The sequence below is a fragment of the Bufo gargarizans genome, chromosome 3, assembly GCF_014858855.1.
Source record: "Bufo gargarizans isolate SCDJY-AF-19 chromosome 3, ASM1485885v1, whole genome shotgun sequence".
In the NCBI taxonomy this organism is placed as follows: Eukaryota; Metazoa; Chordata; class Amphibia; order Anura; family Bufonidae; genus Bufo; species Bufo gargarizans.
In genome coordinates this window covers 378912669-378938290 of record NC_058082.1, presented here as the reverse complement: position 1 = coordinate 378938290, position 25622 = coordinate 378912669, and the positions used below count along the sequence as shown (strand labels likewise).

Genomic DNA, 25622 nt, shown 5'->3' with positions numbered 1-25622 from the left:
CATACTGTCTTGTTGTTTCCTGACAGCAGATCGTGTTTACAAAGCATGATCTGCCACTGGGAAATGAGAATTTTTGTGCTGCAATAACGATCCAATTAATCGGCATAACATTTACACCGCCGAATCATCGCTTACGAGCGTTTCTATGAATTATTATGAATTCTGGGCCCATGTGTTAGTTTAAACCTACAGTATATATGTCAGGAGGATCCACCATTCACAATAGGTGATTGTCAAATGCTATCTATTCTTTCCTTGTACAGATCACAAAGCATGCCTAGAAAAGCCATCAAGCCATTTTTTAAGGCAGCCACCATAATCCTGTTCAGGACACAGAATTATAAAAAATCGGCATTAAGAAAATAAAATCAGATTAGAAAAAAAGGATATGTTACTGTCTGGTTTTAACTGGCAGATACATTTTTGGGTAGCACATTTCCTTTAAAACACTACTCTCTGGATTGTAAAATTGTGCTATAATTTCTATATTGCCATAATACACTTTAGCATTTTGATATGTTTGTTAAATATTGTACATATTTTCCAGTCTACAAACTCAGAGATGACAGATTATTTTCCTTTGACTTGGAATATATTTTGAACCCTTTTTCATATTCATTTCCCACAATAGTGCCAAGGATTAAAATTGCATGCATTGTAGTGCCTTCTTTGTTCAGAGAACAAGATCGGTAGCAGAATGACAGGTGCACAATAATCAGTCTGAACATCCCCACCCCTTCTTCCAAAAAAAGGATAGCTCTCTGGGAGTTTGTAAATCCCTATGAATGCCACTCACTATTTAAAAATCGATCACAGCCTTCTTTTCAGTCTGATATAACAGCTTGCCTGGACCAGGTTATACAGAGGTAAGTGTAAAACTTTTATTGCATTTTCATTAAAATAAATCACAAAAGCTTCTGTGAACTAGAAAGATATAGCAGAGCTAGAGAGGGTTCAGAGGAGGGTAATAACTAGAATAGATGGACTACAATATCCCAAAGATTATCAAAATTAGGGTTTTTCAGTTTAGAAAAAAGATGACTGAAGGAAGATCTAATAACTATGTATAAAACCATCAGGGGTCAGTACAGAGATCTCTCCCATCATCTATTTATCCCCAGGACTGAGACTGTGATGAGGGGACATCCTCTGCGTCTGGAGGAAAGAAGGTTTGTACACAAACATAGAAAAGGATTCTTTATGGTAAGAGCTGTGAGACTATGGAACTCTCTGCCTGAGGAGGTGGGATTTTGAATTAATGAAATGAGTACAAGAGGGGCCTGGATGTATTTCTGGAGCGTAATAATATTACAGGCTATAGCTACTAGAGAGGGGTCGTTGATCCAGGGATTTAGTCTGATTGCCTGATTGGAGTCGGGAAGGATTTTTTTTCTCCTAAAATGAGGAAAATTGGCTTCTACCTCATGTTTTTTTTTACCATCCTCTGGATCAACTTGGAGAATAACAGGGTGAGCTGTCGACAGGACTTTATGTTCCATCCTGCATAACAGAAACCAGAGGATCCGTTATGCTTGCCCATAGACTTCTATTATGATGGATCAAAACATAATGCCTTTTAAAGTCTTACATTTTGCATTCCGTTAAACAAATTCTGTTATATTCCATTATAACTCTGTTATAACGGGACCTATAACAGAATTCCCTAACGCAAGTGCGAACCTGCCCTAAGGGTGCTGCCACACAGGGCTGTTTTGAGATGCATTTAGGCTACATGCACATGGCAGTGGTTTTTTGCTGCTTCCGTTCAGTTTTTTTTTTAATGTGGAATCGGATGGTTTCCTATTTGTTTCTATAGATCCGTTAACAATGCGGTGGACTCATCCATTTCTTGTCCGCGTCCTCTGTCCGTGTTTCACATCCGCCCAAAAAAATGTAATGTCCTATTCTTGTCTGCAAAAAACGGTTTGCGGACCCATAGAAGTCAAAGGGTTCGCAAAAAATGTGGATGACCAACGGAAGCCATCCGTATGTCATCCGCATCCGTTTTTTTGGGGGATGGTTGCTGGGAAACCTGTATATATAAAATTTCAAGAATTACAGACACACGGAAACACAACCTACAAAATTTGCAGACAAACGGAATGGATGTGGATGTAAAAAAAAAACAGGAACACGGATCCGCTATTTGCAGATCGCAAAAAACAACTGCCGTGTGCATGTAGCCTTAGGACGCAGTTTTTTGTTAAAGAAAGCTGAAATTAATTAAATAATTTCCACTATGCAGAACGCCATGGTTTAATGAGGCTGCTAAACTAGCTAATTTGAAAACTGCATCCTAAATGTATAACATAACTGCACTGTGTGACAGCACCCTTTTGACCTGCATTCAGGTTGCAGTTTTCAATTTAACAGCCTCATTAAACCCTGGTGTTCTACATAGTGGAAATTATTTATCCACTTCACATCCGCACATAGGATATAAGGCTAGGTCTACATGATGACATTTGTCACGCGACATTTTGTAGCACCAATGTCGAGCGACAATTTTTATAATGGTAGTCTATGGTGTCGCACTGCAACATGCGACGTGCTGCGACGCGACAGTCGCAAAAAATCCATTTGAGATGGATTTTTCTGCGACAGTCGCATCGAAGCATGTCGCATGTTGCAGTGCAACACCATAGACTACCATTATAAAAATTGTCGCGCGACATTGGTGCAACAAATGTTGCAGTGTAGTTCTGCCCTATCTGTCGCGCGACTTATTATGGCGTGACAAATTTAGTTGTGTAGACCTAGCCTCAACGTCCTGCACTGAGGCTGTACAGCGTAGTACAATGCTGTACAGCCTCTCTGGGGGGTGTATTTCCCCTGTAACTGTTACAGGAAAATAAAATAAATGAAGTCAAATGTCCCCCAGAAGTCTTGTATGACCTTATGGGGCCCACAAAGTGTAAAAAAATAAATAAATAAAAAAGTTTCACATGTAAAAAAAAAAAATATTCCCCAATTAAGTAATAAAAAATAAAAAAAATTATAAAATAAACATATTTGGTATTGCAGCCTCCATGGCAGCCGGCTCTATAAAAAACATCACATGATCCAACCTGTCCAATAAACACCATAAAAAGTAAAAATAAAAACTGTGTCAAAAAAGCCATTTTTGTCTCTTACATCACAAAAAGTGAAACACCAAGTGAAAAAGCACCAAAAAGGTGTATGTCCCACGAAATGGCATCAATAAAGTAGTCATCTCCTTCTGCAAAAAATGAGGCCCTGCATAAGAAAATCGTAAAAAAATTAATAAAAATATAGCTCTCAGAACATGGAGACATTAAAACAGGCATCCTCAAACTGCGGCCCTCAAGCTGTTGCAAAACTACAACTCCCAGCATGCCCGAACAGCCTGCAGATATCAGCCTACAGCAGGGCATTGTGGGAGTTGTAGTTTTACAACAGATGGAGGGCGGCAGCTTGAGGATGCCTGCATTAAAACATAATTTTTTGTTTAAAATTTTTGTAAATTGTATTATTGTGTTAAAGTGAAATTAAAATAATTGACATATTAGATTATCACATGACCCAACCCCTTCAGATGAACGCTGTAAATTTTTTTTATAAAAACAGTGCCACAAGGAAGCTATTTTTTTTGTCACCTTACATCACAAAAAGTGTAATAGCCAGCGATCAAAAAGTCATATGCACCCCGAAATAGTACCAATCAAACTGTCATCTCATCATGCAAAAATTATACCCTACCAAGACAATCGCCCAGAAAATAAAAAAAACTTTGGCGCTCAGACTAAATTGAGACACTAAAATCATTATTTTTTTGCTTAAAAAATTATATTATTGTGTAAAATTAAGTATTTTTCGCACTATAAGACGCATTTTTTTCCCCCCAAAAGAGGGAGGAAAATGGCAGTGCGTCTTATGTGGCCACGGCTGCTATTTTTACACTGATACAATGCCGACCGCAATCTGAACAGCTTGTGTATAAGGGAGGAGGGGCTGGGGGCCAGCCTTTAGTTTCCTAATGGCAGCGGGGCCCCATTCAGTCACTGTATTCTTTTGCACTGGGCCCTGCTCACTGTACTAATGGTATCTACTGTAACTGCAGGCATGCAATAATTAACTATAGATATGTTCGATCCAGCGCTGTACTTACGATCATAGCAGGCTGGAGGCAGGAGGCTGGGCGGACGGGCACTGGCAGCATAACTTCCTAAGTCACGTGCCTGCTCCGCCCACTTTATGAATGAAGCAGATGGCCCAGTGCAATGGAATACAATGACTGCACTGGGCCCCCACTGCCATTTTAAAACTAGTGTAGATGCCAGCCACCACCCCCTGTATTGGGGGTCACTCACAGTGACTGACACTGTTATAGAGGGGATCTGTGGATGTCAAATTGTATAAGATGCTATTTATCTGTCATCCACAGATCCCCCACATAGCAGTGTCATGCCATCCACAGATGCCCCATAACAGTGCCATCCACAGACGCCCCCATAACAGTGACATCCACAGACGCCCCCATAACAGTGCCATCCACAGACGCCCCCATAACAGTGCCATCCACAGATGCCCCCATAACAGTGCCCTCCGCAGACGCCCCCATAACGGTGCCCTCCATAGACGCCCCTATAACGGTGCCCTTCACAGCCGCCCCCATAACGGTGCCCTCCCCAGACACCCCCATAACAGTGCCCTCCACAGACGCCCCCATAACAGTGCCCTCCACAGACGCCCCCATAACAGTGCCTTCCACAGACGCCCCCATATAAGTGCCCTCCACAGACGCCCCCATAACAGTGCCCTCCACAGACGCCCCCATAACAGTGCCCTCCACAGACACCCCCATAACAGTGCCCTCCACAGACGCCCCCATAACAGTGCCCTCCACAGACACCCCCATAACAGTGCCCTCCACAGACGCCCCCTTAACAGTGCCATCCACAGATCCCCATAATAGTGTAATTCACAGGCTACCATTAGTTCAAATCCCACCAAAAGCACACCTTTTGGTTCAAAATATATTTTTTCTTATTTTCCTCCTCAAAAACCTAGGTGCGTCTTATGGGTCGGTGCGTCTTATAGGGAGAAAAATACGGTAAATAAAAAAGAGTATAGATATTAGGTATCGCCGCTTCTGTAAGAACTTGCTGTATAAAAATATCACATTACCTAACCCCTCAGGTGAACACCGTAAAAAAAAAAAAAAAAAGTGTCTAAAAGCCATTTTTTGTCACCTTACATCACAACAAGTGTAATACCAAGCGATCAAAAAGTCATATGCATCCTAAAATAGTACCAATAAAACCGCCTTCTCATACCGAAAAAAAATGAGAACCTAACTAACTCAATTGCCTAAAAAAAAAAATATATATATGGCTTTCAGAATTCGGAGACACAAAAAATAAGTTTTGCTTTATTATGTAAAACTGAAACAAACAAACAAAAAAATTGTCATATTTGGTATTGTCGTGTCCGTAACAACCTGCTCCATAAAAATAGCACATCATCTAACCTGTCAGATGAACATTGTAAAGAACAAAAACTAAAAACAGTGCCCAAACAGCTATTTTTTGTTATCTTGCCTCACAAAAAGTGTAATATAGAGCAACCAAAAATCATATGTATCCTAAAATAGTACCAGCAAAACTGCCAACTTATCCCGTAGTTTCCAAAATGGGGGCACTTTTTGGGAGTTTCTACTTTAGGGGGTCTTTAACTGTAACATGGTGCCAACAAACCAGTCCAGCAAAATCTGCCTTCCAAAAACCACATGGCTCTCCTTTCCTTCTGCACCCTGTCATGTGCCTAGCAATTTATGACCACATTTGGGGTGTTTCTGTAAATTACAGAATCAGGGCAATAACTATTGAGATTTGTTTGGCTGTTAACCCTTGCTTTGTTACTGGAAAAATTTATTAAAATGGAAAATTTGCCAACAAAGTGAAAATCAGAAATTTCATCTCCATTTTTCCATTAATTCTTATGGAATACCTAAAGTTAGTAAAATCAGTTTTGACTACCTTGAGGGTGTAGTTTCTTAAATGGGGTCACTTTTTTGGAGTTTTTGCATCAGGGGGTCTTCAAATGGGACATGGTGTAAAAAAAAAAAAAAAAAACAGTCCAGCAAAATCTGCCTTCCAAAAACCACATGGCGTTCCTTTCCTTCTGCGCCCTGCTGTGTGGCCATACAGCACATCTGGGATTAGACAAGCATAAGTGACTGTCACATTTAGGACAGAAATAAAGCTTTTTGATTAGGGTGAAAAAACCCTCTAATATACTGCACATCTGGAATTACACATGCATAAGTGACTGTCACATTTAGGACAGAAATACAGCTTTTTGGTTAAGGTAAAAAAAGCCTCTCATATACTGAACATCTGGGATTACACGTGCATAAGTGACTGTCACATATAGGACAGAAATACAGCTTTTTGGTTAGAATGAAAAAACCCTCTAATATACTGCACATCTGGGATTACACGTGCATAAGTGACTGTCACATTTAGGCCATAAATACGGCTTTGGCATACTGGAGTGAAAAAAGCCTCTCATATACTGCACATCTGGGATTAGACAAGCATAAGTGACTGTCACATTTAGGACAGAAATACAGATTTTTGTTAGGGTGAAAAAACCCTCTAATATACTGCACATCTTGGATTAGACAAGCATAAGTGACTGTCACATTTAGGCCATAAAGACGGCTTTTTGGTTACTGGGGTGAAAAAACCCTCTGATATACTGCTCCTTAAGACGTGCATAAGTGAGTGTCACATTTAGGCCACAAATGCCGCTGTCATAGAGAGTAAAAAAAAAAAGTGCAATACCCTACATCAGGGTTTATATTGGCGGTTAATTATTTTTAACATACTTAACCACTTTATACTTTGCTTTATGAATGCTAACTATGAGGCAAACATCTAATAAGGGATGCGGTCATGGTGGTGGTGTTGGATGAGCCTCTGGTGCAGGGAGAGGACATGGCCGTTCTGCCACAGCTACACGTCCTACTGAACCTACTACTTCAGGTCCCAGTAGCCGCCAAAATCTACAGCGATATTTGGTCAGGCATAATGCCGTTCTAAGGATGGTAAGGCCTGAGCAAGTACAGGCGATAGTCAATTGGGTGGCCAACAGTGGATCCAGCAAGTTCATATTATCTCCCACCCAGTCTTCTGCAGAAAGTGCACAGGTGGCACCTGAAACCCATGCCCATCAGTCTGTCACATAACCCCCGTGCATATCGGGGAACCTGTCTGAGCCTCAAGTCATGCAGCAGTCTCTTATGCTGTTCGAAGACTCTGCTGGCAGGGTTTCCCAAGGGCATCCACCTAGCCCTTCCCCAGGGGTGGAAGACATAGAATGCACTGACGCACAACCACTTATGTTTGCTGATGAGGACATGGGAAAACCACCTCAGCACGTCTCTGATGATGACGAAACACAGTTGCCAACTGCTGCATCTTTCTGCAGTGTGCAGACCGAAAAGGAAGTCAGGGAGGAAGACTGGGTGGAAGACGATGCAGGGGTGTCACGGAAGGTGTACAGAAAACTAGAAGACACAAAATGAAGATCCAACTGACTGGATCCAAAACTAAGGAACAAAAGGGAGAGACCTGCAACAGATCTGACTCTCTCCCTAACTGCTCAGCCTATGCAAAAATCTCAATGGTAGATGATCGCATATTCTCGTTCCTCGACTGTATAACACCTGAACACCCTATAATAGTGAGGGGACACAACCACCGGCTCCCTACACTTGATACGGAGGGAGTCAGGGTCACCTGGGATCCAGAAAACAGGAAAACACAAATGAATGAACAAAACCTTTTCTGTAGAAGACTCAGTAGTAGCATCCAGCATGCACACACTCCAGGAAGTTGTATAAACCGCAAAGTGATGCAGTATGGGAAGGGATTTAAAGGGATGCAATCAGTGCAACTTCATGACAGCTGAGAGAGGCTAATGAGATGAGAAAACAAAAGCAAAACAAAAGGAACCTCAAGGAGGAGGTTCTGAAAAACGTCTGTCAGAGCTTCTCAGATGTCTGGTGGTGACAGGTACAGTATCAAATGCTTTGGAGAAGTCAAGATATACGACATCCATTGATTTAACGCAGTCAAGTCTAGAACTTACCTCCTTATTAGAGTTGAGCGGACACCTGGATGTTCGAATTGGACGGGTTCGGCCGAACTTCACAAAAAGTTGGAGTTCGGGACCCGAACCCCATTGAAGTCAATGGGGACCCGAACTTCTGAGCACTAAAATGGCTGTAAAAATGTCATGGGACGGGCTAGAGGGCTGCAAATGGCATCAAAATGTGTTTAAGAGCATGGCAAGTGCTCTGCAAACAAATGTTGATAGAAGAATGACTTTAACCCCTTAGGGACTGGGCAAATTTTCACCTTTATGACCAGGACATTTTTTGCAAATCTGAACAGTCCAATTTTATGTGGTGATAACTTTAAAACCCTTTGACTTATCCAGGCCATTATGAGATTATTTTTTCGTCACATATTGTACTTCATGACACTGGTAAAATGGAGTAAAAAAAAAATAACATTTATAAAAAAATACCAAATTTACCAAAAATAGTTATTACTTTACATTCCCCATATGTCAAATTCATGTTTGGGTCATTTTGGGAATGATATTTTATTTTTTAGGGATGTTACAAGGCTTAGAAGTTTAGAAGCAAATCTTGAAATTTTTCTGAATTTTTCAAAAACCCACTCTTTAAGGACCAGTTCAGGCCTGAAGTCACTTTGTGAGGCTTACATAATAGAAACCACCCCAAAATGACCCCATTCTAGAAACTACACCCCTCAAGGTATTCAAAACTAATTTTACAAACTTTGTTCACCCTTTAGGTGTTCCACAAGAATTAATGGAAAATAGAGAGAGAATTTCAACATTTCAAATTTTGGGCAGATTTTCCATATTAATATTTTTTTTCCAGTTACAAAACAAGGGTTAACTGCCAAACAAAACTCAATATTTATGGCCAATATTTATTTACACCACACAGCAGGGTGCCAAAGGAAAGGAATGCCATACAGTTTTTGGAAGGTAGCTTTAGCTGGACTGTTTTTTTGACACCATGTCCCATTTGAAGCCCCCCGATGCACCCCTAGAGTAAAAACTCCAAAGAGTGACCCTATTTTAGAAACTACACCCGTCAAGGTATTCAAAACTGATTTTACAAACTTTGTTAACCCTTTAGGTGTTCCACAAGAATTAATGGAAAATAGAGATACGATTTCAAAATTTTACTTTTTTGGCAGATTTTCCATTTTAATATTCTTTTCAAGGACCCCTTTCCGCCACATCCCCTCTAGCAGGTATGGGAAATTAGCCTAAGTCTGAGAGGAGTAAAGTACCATCTCAACACCGTTTTCATGTATGATTCTAAATGGGTAGCACAGTGCAGGTGAGACGTGGCGACCCCAATGGCAGCAGACCATTGGGTGAGAGAGTAGGATTGACCTAGTTCTTTCTCCCAGGCTATGAATGGGGCTGTTTTGATGAAGGAAAGTTTGTTTCCTAGAACAGAATAGATAGCTTTGATTCCTGAAGAGGATGTATTGGGAAGGTTCCAATGCTTCAACAATTGTAAAACCCCGTTTCCAATTGACATAGGGGTGTCATTCAGGATATTGATTCTCAAATACTTAAAGATTTCTCCACTCGGAATGCCATAGGACTGTTGAAAGTCTGCAAAAGGTTTAGTCAATGAGTTTGTCAGCAAGTCACCCACAGAAAGTATTCCCCTCTCTTTCCATGATGCCAAATGCAGATCGGGAGTTAGAAGAGATAAATAATCTAATGGGGCTAAGTGTGAGAATGACACCTGATTGTTTGCCACTCTGGTTACAAATGATTTCCACATGGCTAGTGAAGAAGAGACATAAAATGAATGAGTCGGGATAGGTTGTTTCTTACTGAGGTATGCTAATAGTAAGGCCTTAAGGTTATGTGAGGGAGCTTGGGACTGTTCTATATGGACCCAGTTTATGGATTCGTCACCCGCCCACCATGCCCGCAATTGGCTGATTCTGGAGGCTATATAATAGTCAAAGATGTTCGGTAGACTAAGACCACCTTTCTTCTTGTGTCTATTCATTATGCCCCTAGCTATTCTTGGTGGGCCCTTTTGTCATATAAAATTGTTGAGCATTTTATTGGATAGCTTAAAGAAGGAGTTTGGGATAGGGATGTGGATGGTCCGAAACAGATATAACATTTTCGGGAGGATGTGTTGCTGGAACGCAGCTATTCGCCCGATCCACGATAGTTCTGTTTTCTCTATATTGTTAAGTTCAGATTGAAGTGTTGGTATTAAATGGGAGAAGTTAGCTTTATAGAGGATGTGAGGGGTGGTGCAGAGGCGGATCCCTAAATATAAAATGTCATCTGATCTCCAGTCTAGGGGAAACTTCTTCTGTAGGCGAATTAGCTCGTCTGTAGGTAAGCCCAATGGGAGCACTTGTGATTTAGTCTTGTTAATCTTATAGTATGACAGGGCACCAAACTCACGTATTATATTCATCGCCGACGATAATGACGTATCAGGATTAGTTAGAGTAAGTATGATGTCATCCGCATACAATGAGATATGGTGTTGTCTATCCCCTATTTGAAGGCCCGTTATCTCTGGTGCCTTCCGTATAGCCTGGGCTAAAGGTTCTATGGATAAAATGAAAATAAGTGGGGAAAGAGGACATCCCTGTCTCGTGCCGTTAGACAGTGTGAAAGGGTCAGATAGGATCCCATTAGCGAAGACCCGTGCTGAAGGATCCTTGTATAGTGCCCTGATGGCTCTCATCATCTGGCAGGGGAAGCCCATTTTCTCGAGCACCGAGAAAACAAACAACCAATTGACCCGGTCGAATGCCTTCTCGGCATCCAGTGTAATGAGAAGCGCCGGCTTAGCGGACCTATTTGCGTAGTCTATTAAATTTAGGACTCTCCTCGAATTGTCAGTGATTTGCCTTTTCTGCACAAAGCCCACCTGGTGCGGGTTAATTAAGGTCAGAATAATAGGGGCTAACCTATTCGTGATCAATTTCGCGCAGATTTTGAGATACACATTTAAGAGTGATATTGGGGTGGAAATTTTGTGGGGTGTCCGGGTCTTTTCCTGGTTTCGGCAAAGTCACTTCTAACATTTCTTTTGGCATCCTTCCATCCGATGCAGCACGAGACAGGGAAGCCTGAAGGTGGGGAATTAACGTTGGGGCATACAATTTATAATACATGTTAGATAAGCCATCAGGTCCTGGGCTTTTATGGCTTGGGAGATGGTGAATTATGTGGAGGATTTCTTCTGCAGTTACAGTCATGTGAAAAAATTAGGACACCCTTTGAAAGCATGTGGTTTTTTGTAACATTTTTAATAAAAGGTTATTTCATCTCCGTTTCAACAATACAGAGAGATTAAAGTAATCCAACTAAACAAAGAAAACTGAAGAAAAGTCTTTTCAAGATCTTCTGTAAATGTCATTCTAATAAAATGCCTATTCTAACTGAGGAAAAAGATAGGACACCCTCACATGTATTCCCTCTTAAATTGGCTCAGATCTCACACAGGTATATCACACCAGGTGCACATAATTAGTAGATCGTTACTCTGCATGTTGAATGAGGCTTGCCCTATTTAAACCTCAGACATTTAGTTTGGTGTGCTCCTGACTGTTGAAGTGAGAGTGAGCACCATGGTGAGAGCAAAAGAGCTGTCAGAGGACTTCAGAAAAAAGATTGTAGCAGCCTATGAGTCTGGGAAGGGATTTAAAAAGATCTCAAAAGATTTTGAAATCAGCCATTCCACTGTCCGGAAGATAGTCTACAAGTGGAGGGCTTTCAAAACAACTGCCAACATGCCCAGGACTGGTCGCCCCAGCAAGTTCACCCCAAGAGCAGACCGCAAGATGCTAAAAGAGGTCTCCAAAAACCCTAAAGTGTCATCTCGAGAACTACAGCAGGCTCTGGCTACTGTTGATGTAGAAGTACATGCCTCTACAATCAGAAAGAGACTGTACAAGTTTAACTTGCATGGGAGGTGTGCAAGGAGGAAACCTTTGCTTTCCAAGAGAAACATCGAGGCCAGACTGACATTTGCCAGAGATAAAGTTGACAAAGACCAGGACTTCTGGAATAATGTTCTTTGGACAGATGAGTCCAAAATTGAATTATTTGGACACAACAGCAGAGGACATGTTTGGCGTAAACCAAACACAGCATTCCAAGAAAAGAACCTCATACCAACTGTGAAGCATGGAGGTGGAAGTGTCATGGTTTGGGGCTGCTTTGCTGCAGCAGGACCTGGTCAGCTCACCATCATAGAATCCACAATGAATTCTACTGTGTATCAGAAGGTGCTTGAAGAACATGTGAGACCATCAGTTAGAAAATTAAAGCTGAAGCGGAACTGGACCATGCAACATGACAATGACCCAAAACATACTAGTAAATCAACCAAAGATTGGCTGAAAAAGAAGAAATGGAGAGTCCTGGAATGGCCAAGTCAAAGTCCAGATTTGAATCCCATTGAGATGCTGTGGGGTGACTTGAAAAGGGCTGTACGTGCAAGAAACCCCTCAAACATCTCACAGCTGAAAAAGTTCTGCATTGAGGAGTGGGGTAAAATTTCCTCAGACCGATGTCGAAGACTGGTAGATGGCTACAAGAACCGTCTCACTGCAGTTATTTCAGCCAAAGGAGGTAACACTCGCTATTAGGGGCAAGGGTGTCCTATCTTTTTCCTCAGTTAGAATAGGCATTTTTGTAGAATGACATTTGCAGAAGATCTTGAAAAGACTTTTCTTCAGTTTTCTTTGTTTAGTTGGATTACTTTAATCTCTCTGTATTGTTGAAACGGAGATGAAATAACCTTTTATTAAAAATGTTACAAAAAACCACATGCTTTCAAAGGGTGTCCTAATTTTTTCACATGACTGTATAGGAGAAGTGAGAGAGTTTATACTCTCCGTGGCGAGAGTGGGTAGGGACAGCGAATCCAGAAATGTATCCATGTCAGTGGGAGAAGGAGGGATGACAAGGGGGTCTTGATCCAGATTATAGAGGTGGGAATAAAATTCCATAAACCGATTGGCAATATGTTTAGGGTCATATATTTTTGGGGATTTAGCGGAGTTCCATAAATAGGCTATGCGGGATTTAGAAGATCTTGCTTTTATTCTATTTGCGAGTAGTCTTCCTGCCTTATTCGCTTGGGAATAATACCTGGCTTTAGTTTTCTTTAAGGCATGTTCGTAGGAGTGTAATAAGAGTTCCCTTAAATTAAGTCTAAGAGACCTCAAAGTGTGTGATGTATTCACATTTAGAGCAGCTTTGTTAGCATTTTCTAACTGTTCTATTTGGGTTAAGAGATCCCTCTGGGTTTTCTCCCTTTGCTTTTTGTCAATGTGGCCTAGTTTAATCAAGACTCCTCTTATGTACGCTTTATGCGCGAGCCATACCATTGAGGGATCAGAAACAGAGGCTGAATTAAAGAGGAAATATTCCTCTAGTTCTTTAGTGATCTCCTTTGTGTATTGGGAATGCGTTAGAATGAAATCATTCGCTCTCCAAAGCTGGCTAGGGGGATATTGGGATATTGGAACTGTTCCTTAATTTCCACAGTGATTGTTGCGTGATCAGACCACGTAATCATCCTGATATCTGATTTATGTATCTGGCCAATGGATCTACCATCTACTAGGATTAGGTCTTTGCAGGAGTAGGAACGGTGGGAGGGCGAGAAATATGTATAGTCCCTTTCTGAGGCATGCAGAATATGCCATATGTCATAAAGGGAGTTGTGGAACAATAATTGGGCGAGGTTAGCAGAGACACTCCTGGTGGAGGTGGTGATATCAAGGGAAAGGTCAAAAACAGTGTTGAAGTCTCCACATATAATGACCCTACCTTTCTGTATTGAGTTAACTTTATTGAGTAGTTTTTGTAGGAAACTATACTGTTTCTTGTTTGGGGCATATAAGCCCACCACTGTGTATAGTACATTATTTAGGTAGCAGATATGAATGATGTTGGTCTAAGATAGTGGAGACTTCAGTATGAGCTACCGTGTTTTTTAAAGGCTAGGTGGACTCCCTTTTTTTTCGTATCAAGTGCTTGTATGATCACTGGGAAACTATTGTGCTTGAGCCTGTGGGTGTCTTTCTCAAGTATGTGCGTCTCTTGCGCACAGAAGATGTCACATTTAAAATCAAGGGTCCTTCCATAACATGCAGTGCTTAAATGGGCTGTTTAGGCCTCTAACATTAAGGGATCCTAATTTAAGTACCATTCCTTTAATAACATTAAGGAAATAATGAAATGTTAAAAGCCTATATGAATATTTCAGGAAAGAGGGACCTCCTCTCACTACTTCATATGCATAACATATCTCATCTTCTAGCTTATCTCTACTCAAGCATGGAAACCCCGGGTAAATAAAAGAAAAGGAAAAATAGGATAGAGGCAGTTGAAATCGCCTCTCAAATATGTTGGGGGGAAACATAGTCAGCCAATATAGGGTAGTGAATACTCATCCACTCCTACACCTTCAGAAACAATATGGCGGCAAGTCCTTCAACTGTTTTTCTTCTTACGCCTGCCCTCCACCAACTGCCATTCCTCCTCTGTTGAGATCTTGCTTCGAGGTGGCAAATCATGAGAAGGATCCGTCTGGATGTTCCATGTGGATAGCAATTTCTTCCCTTCTTCCACAGACTTGACCACCATAACGGAGTCGTCCTTCCGGATCAGCAGCTTGACTGGAAATCCCCAGCGGTATGCTATAGAGTGAGCCCGTAAAGCGGACGTTATGGGGAAAAGCGTGCGGCGGAGCTGCAAGGTGGCTGCTGTCTCTCTTCCTAGCATTCGCTAGTGCACTCTCTTTTATGTGGTAAAAATGGATCCTAGCAAGGACATCTCTGGGGGTTCCTTCTGGAAGATGTTTAGGCTTGGCAATCCTATGTGCCCTGTCAATAATCAGGTCGCGATCTGAGCAAGAGGGTATGAGCAATTTCAATAGGCACTTTATATAATCAGACAGATCCGCTGGGGCAACACTTTCTGGGATCCCCCGTAGTTTAAGGTTATTTCTGCGGGATCTGTCTTCAAGATCCGCAACTTTAGCCTTAAGATCTGAAACTTCAGCAGCAAGTGCTTCATGCTCGTCGATCAAGTTGTTGTGCGAAGCTGCAAACTCCCCCATTTTTTCTTCCACATGCTACGTTCTATTGCCCAGATCCGTGACTGTGGCCTGCAATGGCGATATTAGGTTCGACATATGTGCGGTCATGGAACCGTTGAATGCTAGCAGCATCTGCTTCATTAAGCTGGTGGATGCTGGTAAGTCATTGGTGGGGAAGGATTGCAAAGCTCAACTGTGTAAGGAGAGTCTCTCTCCTCCAGGGTGTCCGTTATATTGTGGCTTAGGTGACCGGACTCTTTGACCCATGGCCTCCGCTGGGATGGCCGGCGGTGAGGCCTGAGCAGCATTTACTACGAGCAGGGATCCCGCGCCAGAGCTAGGCCGACTGACCTGAGAGGTTGAACGGGGGGAGGGAGATGTTGATGTTGTGGAGGCAGCAGCTTTCTCTGAGCTCCGGTGTATCTTCTCCCTCTCCTCCGCTTGTCTTGGGGATGGTGTCATGACACCTACAGTGCTGCTCGTGTCCGGGGCCATGGAGGAGGTCTCCCCGTCGGCGCCATCTTGGCTCCAGTCTTTTCTGAAGAAAAATTCCAGCTTCCCTTGCGCTTTAGACGCTCTTTTACCCCTCGTCATCATGAGGGTCTTCACCAGTGTCTGGCAGACGGTCTATTGTAGTGAAAAAGACCACTTTGAAGGGCTTTTGCTGTGTTAGTCGCAGTGTAGGAGCGGGAGCTCTGGTTTATGCGTCCATCTCCCTCGGCAGCTTGGCCACGCCCCTCATCACCATAGTCTTAGAGCCATAGTGTTTTTTAGTTTTTTGGCAATTATGATTTTTGCGAGATGAGATGATGGTTTGATTTTCACTATTTTGGGTTGCGTATGACTTTTTGATCGCTTGCTATTACACTTTTTGTGATGTAAGGTGACAAAAAATAGCTTTTTTTACACAGTTTTTTTTTTTTACGGTATTCACCTGAGGGGTTAGGTAATGTGATATTTTTATATACAGTCATGTGAAAAAATTAGGACACCCTTTGAAAGCATGTGGTTTTTTGTAACATTTTTAATAAAAGGTTATTTCATCTCCGTTTCAACAATACAGAGAGATTAAAGTAATCCAACTAAACAAAGAAAACTGAAGAAGAGTCTTTTCAAGATCTTCTGTAAATGTCATTCTACAAAAATGCCTATTCTAACTGAGGAAAAAGATAGGACACCCTCACATGTATTCCCTCTTAAATTGGCTCAGATCTCACACAGGTATATCACACCAGGTGCACATAATTAGTAGATCGTTACTCTGCATGTTGAATGAGGCTTGCCCTATTTAAACCTCAGACATTTAGTTTGGTGTGCTCCTGACTGTTGAAGTGAGAGTGAGCACCATGGTGAGAGCAAAAGAGCTGTCAGAGGACTTCAGAAAAAAGATTGTAGCAGCCTATGAGTCTGGGAAGGGATTTAAAAAGATCTCAAAAGATTTTGAAATCAGCCATTCCACTGTCCGGAAGATAGTCTACAAGTGGAGGGCTTTCAAAACAACTGCCAACATGCCCAGGACTGGTCGCCCCAGCAAGTTCACCCCAAGAGCAGACCGCAAGATGCTAAAAGAGGTCTCCAAAAACCCTAAAGTGTCATCTCGAGAACTACAGCAGGCTCTGGCTACTGTTGATGTAGAAGTACATGCCTCTACAATCAGAAAGAGACTGTACAAGTTTAACTTACATGGGAGGTGTGCAAGGAGGAAACCTTTGCTTTCCAAGAGAAACATCGAGGCCAGACTGACATTTGCCAGAGATAAAGTTGACAAAGACCAGGACTTCTGGAATAATGTTCTTTGGACAGATGAGTCCAAAATTGAATTATTTGGACACAACAGCAGAGGACATGTTTGGCGTAAACCAAACACAGCATTCCAAGAAAAGAACCTCATACCAACTGTGAAGCATGGAGGTGGAAGTGTCATGGTTTGGGGCTGCTTTGCTGCAGCAGGACCTGGTCAGCTCACCATCATAGAATCCACGATGAATTCTACTGTGTATCAGAAGGTGCTTGAAGAACATGTGAGACCATCAGTTAGAAAATTAAAGCTGAAGCGGAACTGGACCATGCAACATGACAATGACCCAAAACATACTAGTAAATCAACCAAAGATTGGCTGAAAAAGAAGAAATGGAGAGTCCTGGAATGGCCAAGTCAAAGTCCAGATTTGAATCCCATTGAGATGCTGTGGGGTGACTTGAAAAGGGCTGTACGTGCAAGAAACCCCTCAAACATCTCACAGCTGAAAAAGTTCTGCATTGAGGAGTGGGGTAAAATTTCCTCAGACCGATGTCGAAGACTGGTAGATGGCTACAAGAACCGTCTCACTGCAGTTATTTCAGCCAAAGGAGGTAACACTCGCTATTAGGGGCAAGGGTGTCCTATCTTTTTCCTCAGTTAGAATAGGCATTTTTGTAGAATGACATTTACAGAAGATCTTGAAAAGACTTTTCTTCAGTTTTCTTTGTTTAGTTGGATTACTTTAATCTCTCTGTATTGTTGAAACGGAGATGAAATAACCTTTTATTAAAAATGTTACAAAAAACCACATGCTTTCAAAGGGTGTCCTAATTTTTTCACATGACTGTAGCATGTTATTATGGACGCAGCGATACCTAATATGTATACTCTTTTTTTATTTATGTAAGTTTTACACAATGATTTCATTTTTGAAACAAAAATCACATTTTAGTGTTTCCATAGTCAGAGCCATATTTTTTCCAGTTTTTGGGCAATTATCTTGGGTAGGGTAAGATTTTTGCAGGATGAGATGACAGTTTGATTGGCACTATTTTGGGGTGCACTTTTTGATCACTTGCTATTACACTTTTTGTGATGTAAGGTGACCAAAATTGGCTTTTTTTTTTTACACCTTTTTTTTTTGCGGTATTCGCCTGAGGGGTTAGATCATGTAATAATTTTTTGTGGGATGAGGTGACGGTTAGATTGCTACTATTTTGGTGGGCATACGCCTTTTTGATCGCTTACTGTTGTACTTTTTGTGATGTAAGGTGACAATAAAATGGTTTATTTAGCACAGTTTTTTTTTTTTTTTTTTTTTTTTACGGTGTTCATCTGAGGGGTTAAGTCATGTGATATGTTTATAGAGCCGGTCTATACGGACGTGGCAATACCTAATATGTCTTTTTTTCCCCTATTTTGTACCATTTTTTTTTTTAACTTTATTGGGGGGAAATGACTTTTTTTTTGTTTTTACTTGAAACTTGAAATTTTTTAATGACAATACAGGACTCTTAAGATGCCCTGTTATTTGAATGATGAATTAAAAATTACAGGGAATGTCACTTCGGTATAGAGTTTTGTTGACTCTATATAACTTCTGCCTGATTGCACGTCCCTGTGACATCCACCATCCATTTGGATAGCTTCTCTATCAACTTTTAATGTTGTTTTCTGAGCCTACCATGTTTATCACGGTTATCGGCGAATCAGGGTTCCACGCCCGAGAGGGAGCATGAGTAAGGCCTAGTTCACACGAACGTTTTTTTTGCGGGTGTACGGTCCGTTTTTTTGTGTTCCGTATACGGTCCGTATACGGAACCATTCATTTCAATGGTTCCGCAAAAAAAACGGAATGTTTTCCGTATGCCTTCCGTTTCCGTTTTTCCGTTTTTCCGTTCCGTTGAAAGATAGAGCTTGTCCTATATTTGGCCGTAAATCACGGGTCGTGGCTCCATTCAAGTCAATGGATCCGCAAAAAAAACGGAACACATACGGAAATGCATCCGTATGTCTTCCGTTTCCGTTCCGTTTTTTCTGAACCATCTATTGAAAATGTTATGGCCAGCCCAATTTTTCCTATGTAATTACTGTAAACTGTACATGGCATACGGAAAAATGGAACGGAACAACAAAACGGAAACGGAAACACAACGGAACTCAAAAACGGAACAACGGATCCGTGAAAAACGGACCGAAAAAAACTATAAAAGCCATACGTTCGTGTGAACTAGGCCTAAGAGAGACCACAAGGGAGATCAAGGGATGAAATTTAATTTTGATCGAGCGGAAATATGGGAAAAGTTATTAAAGCAGAAGAATCAAAGGAAAGGAGGGGGCGCGCGGCAGTTACCCACTGCCGAGTTGGGGAAACACGTGCTGGAGTGTGTGGTCTTCATGTGGAGATATCATTCATATTTACGGTATGTGACTATTTACACCTCTCAGTTTACTATGTGTACCATCTGTGAGTCACTTAGCAGGGAAGGGATTCGATTTTTGTTGTTTACATAGGGTTTACTCATGCACTTTACTTATATGGCACTTTACACTTTATTGATCATGTTGCTCATCTTTTAGACTCATCCTTACATCCTCTTCCCAGGCTCCTCTTTAGTCACACCTTTTATTTATATCTCCCAGGGTTGTACCACACTTTCGATTTTGATATGTCTGTCATTTCATTTATATGTCTTTTTAAAATGTACTACAATAAAAAATACTTTTATAGCTAATTAGTCTTAGTGTTTGTCTATAGGTTTTTTAGGTATAGCAGTGGTATATCACACCCAAAAATTGGTGAATTTCACCCAAAAATGTAACAGACAAATTAGTGATTTTTTTTTACCTGTCTTCTAGGTATAGCAGTGGTATATCACACCCAACAATTGGTGAATTTCACACGAAAATGTAACAGACAAATTAGTGATTTTTTTTTAACCTGTCTACTAGGTATAGCAGTGGTATATCACACCCAAAACATTGTAAATTTCACCCGAAAATGTAACAGATAAATTTGTGAATTCTTTTATCTGTCTACTAGGTATAGCAGTGGTATATCACACCCGAAAAATTCTAAATTCCACCCAAAAATGTAACAGACAAATTCATGATTTTTTTTTAATCTGTCTACTAGGTATAGCAATTGTATATCACACCCACAAATTGGTGAATTTCACCCGAAAATGTAACAGACACATTTGTGAATTTTACCTGTCTACTAAGTATAGCAGTGGTATATCACAGCCAAAAATTGTTGAATTTCACCAGAAAATGTAACAGACAAATTAGTGATTTTTTTTACCTGTCTACTAGGTATAGGAGTGGTATATCACACCCAAAAATTGGTGAATTTCACACAGAAATGTACCAGACAAATTAGTGAATTTTTTTTACCTGTCTACTAGGTATAGCAGTGGTATATCACACCCAAAAATTGGTGAATTTCACCCAAAAATGTATGCGCTAATTTTCACGTAAATTTGTTTTCCCTTAGTCCTAACAGCAGCACAAGTGGGGAGTTCTCCCCTGTAAAACTCGCAGGACAGGTGGAATTTTTATTGCTAAAAATTATTACAAAGCTAATTAAACAATTAACCCACCCCCTATAAAGGGACGCCCGCCCCTCAACCAGTGCCTTATCAGCAAGTACAAAATATGGTGGGAAATTTGTGTGCTGCTGTTAGAACTGTTAGAATTTACGTTAAAATTAATGCTTCCCATACATCCTAATCAGCAGCACAAGTGGGGACCTAGCAAGGAGCAACAGACAAATTGGGAGGGTCACCCGTTTTTTTTTTTTTTGTTTTTTTTTATGAGAGGGCGTATAGTACATCCAAATGCCACTCCCTCAGAGTGCCTAGAATCTATGTGGTAATGCTTTATAAAGGTGTAGTGGGAGCTCCAAGAGGCTGCAGCACAGATTTGTTCTAGCGGAAGCAAACTTTTCTTCACCTACGAAGTAGATGCTGCCCTTGTAGAGTGGGCAGTGACAAAGGATGGAGGAGCCAACCCCTGAGCTAGAAAAGCTTCATGGATTGCCTCTTTTACCCATCTATTCAAAGAGGGTTTAGAGGCCTTTAGACCTTTGTTTTTCCCCCGACAATGACAGCAGGAGGTGTTCGGATCTTCTGAAGTTCGCAGTTCTGTTCAGGTAGATTCAGGCTTCTTCCTCCGGAGATGAGGGAGCGGGACATAAAACCGGTAAGGTAATGGTCTGATTAGTATTTCTAAATGATGATACCTTAGGGGCAAAAGTCGGTAGAAACCTCAACAGAACTCTGTCCTGCAGGAAGTGGGTATAATGCTCAGCGGCCGCGAAGGCCTGAAGTTCTCCAATCCTCTTGGCCGAAGTTATGGCCAGTAGAAATGTGACCTTCAAAGATAAAAATCTACGGTCCACATTTTCCAAGGGTTCAAAGGGGGGAGAGGATAGCCCCTTCAAAACCACTGATAAATCCCATTCAGGGATAGGTCTCAGGATTCTCGGATTTAATCTCTCGGCTCCTTTGAGGAACCTCCTGAGTAGGTATCTTGAGCTAAAGGTCTGTCTAAAAAGGCAGAAAGCGCACTGGTATGAACTCTGAGCATTGACGGGCTTAGATCCTTGTCCAGGCCGTCCTGAAGAAACTGTACAATAGCTGAAATAGGAGGATCTGAGGGTACAACCTCTTTATCAGCACACCACTGAAGAAAGGTCTTGTATATCCTTGAGTAAGCTTTATTTTTAGACTCCGCCCTGGAGTGTGAAATGGTTCTCAAGACCTCCTCACATAGCCCTATAACTTCTAGTAGGGACCTGTCAATCTCCAGGTTGTCAGATTGAGTTTCCTCAGATCTAGGCAGGGACCTGATACACTAGGTCCTGCGTTAGGGGAAGTCTCCAATATCTGCCCTGACTCATATTCATGAGCTGGGTGAACCAAGACCTCTTCGGCTAGAATGGTATTATCGCAATGACCAGGGTCTGGTCATGCTTGATTTTCGTCAATACCCTTGGTATCATGGAAATTGAAGGGAATACGTAAGCCAGCCTGAACCTCCATGTTATGGACAGAGCATCTATCACCAGAGGATTGTCCTCCTTGTAGAGAGAGCAGAATCTGTCCACCTTGTCGTTCAAACAGGTCGCCATCAAGTCGATCTCTGGAGTACCCCACCGGAGAGTGATCTGGGTGAAAATGTCTGTTCAATGACCATTCGCCTGGAACTGTCAGACCCCGACTCAGCCGATCTGCAACTATGTTGAGATTTCCTCTGATGTGAACAGCCGAAAGGTGGGATAGATTGGTTTCTGCCCAAGCAAGAATTAGACCAACTTCTTGGAGGAGAGGTTGAGATCTTGTGCCTCCCTGTCTGTTGATGTAAGCGACTACCGTCGTATTGTCCGAGCGGACTCTTACTGCCTTTCCGCGGATAAGAGGAACAAAGTGGTAGAGAGCGAGACAAACTGCTCTCAATTCTCTCAGATTGGATGAGAGAAGCCTCTCCTGCAGACTCCAGGTATCTTGTACTGGATTCTCCTCCAGATGGGCTCCCAAACCTAGAAGAAAGGCATCTGTGGTCAACGTGATCCAACGAGGTTGAATCAAGGACCTCCCATCTGATAGGTTTCTCCACCACCTGAGGGTGGAACGGACTTCGGTAGACAGGGAGTGCGTCTTGTCCAACCCCCTGTGGTTGCGATTCCAGACTGCTAAAACTTCTTCCTAAAGTGGACGTAAGTGCCATAGGGCCCAAGGAACTGCTTCCGCAGATGCTGACATGTGGCCTAACATCTTCATGAGAGTTCTGATGGACACCCGCCGAGGTGCCATGAGGAACTGCGCGGCTCTTATCACTTGATCCTTCCTCTCTGGAGAATGGGAAAGAGTCATCCGTTCGGAGTCCACAATAAAACTTAGGAACATCCTGGAAGTAGATGGAAGGATCTCCGATTTTTCCCAATTTATGAGCCAGCCCAAGTGCTGGAGAGACTGAAGAGCCAGCTGAAGATGAGATAAAATAACGTCTAGAGTAGCGGCTTTTAGAAGCCAGTCGTCTAGGTATGGCACGATCTCTAGCCCTTGAAGCCTGAGTTGGGCTCCCCACAACTTTTGTGAAAGTATGGGGAGCCGAAAAAATGCCAAAAGGCAGCACAGCAAACTGGTAATGTTTTACCATCCCTCTTATGGAGACCGCAACTCTTAAAAACCTCCTGTGAGCTGGGTGAATGGGGATGTGAAGGTAAGCATCCTTCAGATATTAGGTGATCATTAGATTGCCAGGGTTTAGGATACTGATAAGTGATCAAATGATCTCCATTTTGAAGCGCTTTGGTCTTATAAACCGATTTAGGTAACGCAGGTCTATGATCATGCGTCAATTGCCCGATGGCTTCGGGACTAGAAAACTCCCAGTATACTCCCAGCCCCTGTTCGTGAAGAGGGACTTCCTCTAGGGACCTTTTTTGTACATAAAGGAGGACCAAATCCTCTAAGATAGACTGGTCTGGTTTAGAGTTTTGGTTAAAACAAACTTTTCTCGGGGAGGGGACGGAAAATCTATTTTGCACCCAAGCATAATTATTTCTAGGACCCACTGGTCTGGAATGTTTTGCAGCCAGGCCAGCTGAAATAAACTTAGACAACCTCCAACTGGAGGGGAACTGAAATTTTGAGCATCGCACAGACGATCTGGAGGGGATGGGGAGGATAAGCGGGAGAGTCATAGATCCGCTTTACGGTCTTTTCCACAACCGCGACCCCATCCGCGTCTGGACGACTCTTGACGTCTCTGAGACCTGGAGGTGCCCTGGGTTCTTGAACTTCTGGGCCTACTCCGGTCCCGAAAGGATTGTTGGGGGATGGACTTCCCCTTTTTATCCGCAAGGCTCTCCATTAATTTATCCAACTCTGAACCAAAGTGTCTTCCTGGTTAATATGGTAAGCCACACAGATTAAATTTGGAAGCGTTATCAGCAACCCAGGTACGCAGCCATAGGGGCCGCGAACTGGCGCAAGAGAGAGCCATGCCTTTGGCGGCTAACTTCAGGTGCTGTGTGGAAGCGTTACACAAAAATTCAGTTCCTAGGAGCAAGGTTTTGAACTGATCTAGTATGTTCTGGAGACCCCAGATTCCAGGTCCGACTGGATTCTGAGAATGCGGGACCGAACAAACTCTGTGACCTCTGAGGAAGCAACTGCAATTGAAGCAGAGGCTGCAGCTGCGGAATAGCTGCGCCTCAGAGTAAATTCAGCCCTACGATCTAATGGATCCTGAAGGTTGCTTCCGTCATCAGAAGGAACTAAGGTCCTTTTAGACAACTTGGAGATCGACATATCGACCTTCGGAGGAAGTACCCACAGTTCTGATTCCCACTCCTGGAGAGTAAACATCAGCTTAAATCTCTTAGTGAGAACCGGACCCTTTTCAGGTTGCTTCCATTCAGTTAACATAAGTTTCCTTAAATTTTCATCCACTTTAAAGGCCCTTGGCCCCCGAGAGGTGGATGTTGGAGCTTCCCCTTGCTCAACATCATGATCCCTTGATTGGAAGGAGCGTAGAAGTCTTTGCGTCTTCTCAGCAGGAAAAAGATAAGTGGCATCATCTTCATCAGAAGAAGAGGAACGGTCTTCTATCGAAATGACGTCTTCCGCCATAGGTACAGGACCTGGCGATGAAACTCTGGCCCTTTTGGAAGAAAGGGCACTTTTGATTTCCATAATGGAATTCCCCATAAATTCTTTCATCCAACCAAACATGTCACCCATAGTGGGTTGCGTCAGGGGAGGACGGCATAAAGGACACCTATTCTATTCATAGGAGTCCGGCATCAGCATAACAGTTGGCACAAGTTTGGTGCTTCTGTTTATGGGAGGATTTCCTATGGTGGTCGCCATTGGGAGATGCTATCTGCAAAACAAACTTGAAGGGAAAAATACTTTAGTATGGACTCACTGCAGGCAGAGAGGCAGAGTCTGGCGTCTGCTGTGCTCAGATAGCTGACAGACCTTCCCCCTAGTGTAGCTCCGCCCCCCCACCAGAAGTGACCCACGGTCACTACCTTATACTTTCATAAAATAAAAAAATAGGGGCCCCCCGATTAGAGCATTAAACCTGCTGGGTAAAAACCTGAAAGAAAAACGAGGGGGCGGATGCGCAGCTACAAACAAAGCCGATGACTCATCATCTGATGCACTTTTGGGTATGGCGCGCATGTGCGTGAATGCCGAGCGCGGCAGCCGGGACCGAAGACATGCCGGACAACAGCGCCGAAGTGTTGGGCCGTGCCCACAAGAGTGGGAGCTCGCCAGGGAAATAGACGGGAGCCGTGCTCCATCCGAATGAGGGGGCAGAGGCCGCATCCTGGACAAAAATAGAATAAATGGGCCAAAAGGGGCCAAGTCTTGGCAGCAACAAAAATCAATAAGGTAACAGGCAGGGTGCCTGAACCTGTCCTAAGTCCACAGGACAGAATAAAAAGCACTGTTGAGGGGCAGGCGTTAATTGGGGGGGGGGGGTTAATTGTTTAATTAGCTTGGTAGTTTTTATCAATAAGAATTTCAACTGTCCTACCAGTTTCCCAGGGGAGAACTCCCCACTTGTGCTGCCGGTTAGGACAAGAGAACAGACAAATTTTTTTATTTTTTATTTTTTACCTGTCTACTAGGTATAGCAGTGATATATCACACCCAAAAATTGGTGAATTTCACCTGAGAA

The 25622-nt window shown here is 42.4% G+C and overlaps 1 protein-coding gene across 1 annotated transcript in view; it reads left to right on the top strand.

Annotated features, from left to right (window-relative positions):
- Positions 1-796: 796 nt before the first annotated feature.
- TNNI1 (troponin I1, slow skeletal type) overlaps positions 797-25622 on the top strand; it is a 326051-nt gene continuing 301225 nt past the window's right edge. Inside the window, exon 1 of the mRNA XM_044288187.1 lies at positions 797-866. The gene's annotated coding sequence lies outside the window, so the exon portion shown is untranslated. The remainder of the gene's footprint in view (positions 867-25622) is intronic.